The sequence below is a fragment of the Arachis hypogaea genome, chromosome 15 (assembly GCF_003086295.3).
Source record: "Arachis hypogaea cultivar Tifrunner chromosome 15, arahy.Tifrunner.gnm2.J5K5, whole genome shotgun sequence".
Lineage (NCBI taxonomy): Eukaryota > Viridiplantae > Streptophyta > Magnoliopsida > Fabales > Fabaceae > Arachis > Arachis hypogaea.
Window position 1 is genome coordinate 73,877,062 of NC_092050.1, and position 1,920 is coordinate 73,878,981.

Genomic DNA, 1,920 nt, shown 5'->3' on the forward strand with positions numbered 1-1,920 from the left:
ATGATAGAAAAGGCTTGTTATTGCTAAACCTATTTCTTCCACCATTATTGTTGTTGAAACCTTGTTGAGGTCTCTGTTGATCCTTCCATGAGAGATTTGGATGATTTCTCCATGAAGGATTATAGGTGTTTCCATAGGGTTCTCCCATGTAATTCACCTCTTCCATTCTTGGGTTCTCAGGATCATAAGCTTCTTCTTCAGAGGAAGCTTCCTTAGTATTGCCTGTTGCTGCTTACATTCCAGACAGACTCTGAGAAATCATATTGACTTGTTGAGTCAATATTTTATTCTGAGCCAATATGGCATTCAGAGTATCAATCTCAAGAACTCCTTTCTTCTGAGTTGTCCCATTATTCATAGGATTCCTTTCAAAAGTGTACATGAATTGGTTATTTGCAACCATTTCAATGAGTTTCTGAGCTTCTGCAAGCGTCTTCTTCAGATGAAGAGATCCTCCAGCAGAGCTGTCCAATGACATCTTGGATAGTTCAGACAGACCATCATAGAAGATTCTTATGATATATACTCCATTCTGAAAGCATGTCAGAAGGGCACCTTCTGATCAATTGCTTGTATCTTTCCCAAGCTTCATAGAGGGATTCATCTTCCTTCTGTCTGAAGGTTTGGACTTCCACTCTAAGCTTGCTCAATTTTTGAGGTGGAAAGAACTTTGCCAAGAAGGCATTGACTAGCTTTTCCCAAGAGTTCAGGCTTTCTTTGGGTTGTGAATCCAACCATGTCCTAGCTCTGTCGCTTACAGCAAAAGGGAAGAGCATAAGTCTGTAGACTTCAGGGTCAACCCCATTGGTCTTGACAGTGTCACATATTTGCAAGAATTCAGCTAAGAACTGATGAGGATCTTCCAATGGAAGTCCATGAAACTTGCAATTCTGTTGCATCAGAGAGACTAATTGAGGCTTAAGCTCAAAGTTGTTTGCTCCAATGGCAGGGATTGAGATGCTTCTCCCATAGAAGTCAGGAGTAGGTGCAGTAAAGTCACCAAGCACCTTCTTTGCATTGTTGGCATTATTGTTGTTTTCGGTTGCCATGTCTTCTTCTTGTTTGAAAAGCTCTGTTAGGTCCTCTATAGAGAGTTGTACTTTAGCTTCTCTTAGCTTTCTCTTCAAGGTCCTTTCAGGTTCAGGATCAGCTTCAACAAGAATGCCCTTGTCCTTGCTCCTGCTCATATGAAAAGAGAGAAGAAGAAAATATGGAATCCTCTATGTCACAGTATAGAGATTCCTTGAGGTGTTAGAGGAAAAGAAGAATAGAAGGAGGAGGTAGAGAAGAGAGAATTCAAACTTGTCAAGGGAGATAGAGTTCGGATTGCTCATTGAGGAGGGGTGTGAGTCCTTAAATAGAAGGGTGTGAAAAGAGGGGAAGAATTTTCGAAAATAAATTAAAAGATTTTGAAATAATTAAAAGAAATTTTTGAAAATTTGATTTATGATTTTCGAAAACTAAGATTGGGAAAGAAATAAAGTGATTTTTGAAAAAAAATTTGACATTAGAAATTAAAAAGATATGATTGAAAATTAATTTTGAAAAAGATGTGATTGAAAAGATATGATTGAGAAGATATGATTGAAGATCAAATTAAAAAGAGAAAGTTTTAAAATTAAAGTTGATTACTTGACTAACAAAAAATTAGAAGATATGATTCTAGAATTAAAACTTTTGATCCTTTCTTAATAGGCAAGTAATAACTAGAAAATTAAATTATTAATTGTAGCAAGGATTTTCGAAAATAGTAATAAATAAAAAAATTGAAAAGAAATTGATTTTGAAAAATTATGAAGATTTGAAAAAAAATTTGAATTAAAAACAAAATCTTCCCTCTAGTGTCATCCTGGCGTTAAACGCCCAGAATGGCATCCATTCTGGCGTTTAATGCCCAAAATTCTACCTTTTTGGGCGTTA

At 36.0% G+C, this 1,920-nt stretch overlaps 1 non-coding gene across 1 annotated transcript; it reads left to right on the plus strand.

Moving 5' to 3' along the window:
- The first annotated feature begins 536 nt into the window (after positions 1 to 536).
- Positions 537 to 644, plus strand: LOC112752866 (small nucleolar RNA R71). Its single transcript, XR_003177276.1, has one exon. It is a non-coding gene; the product is annotated as a small nucleolar RNA R71 (small nucleolar RNA).
- The last annotated feature ends 1,276 nt before the right edge of the window (positions 645 to 1,920 follow it).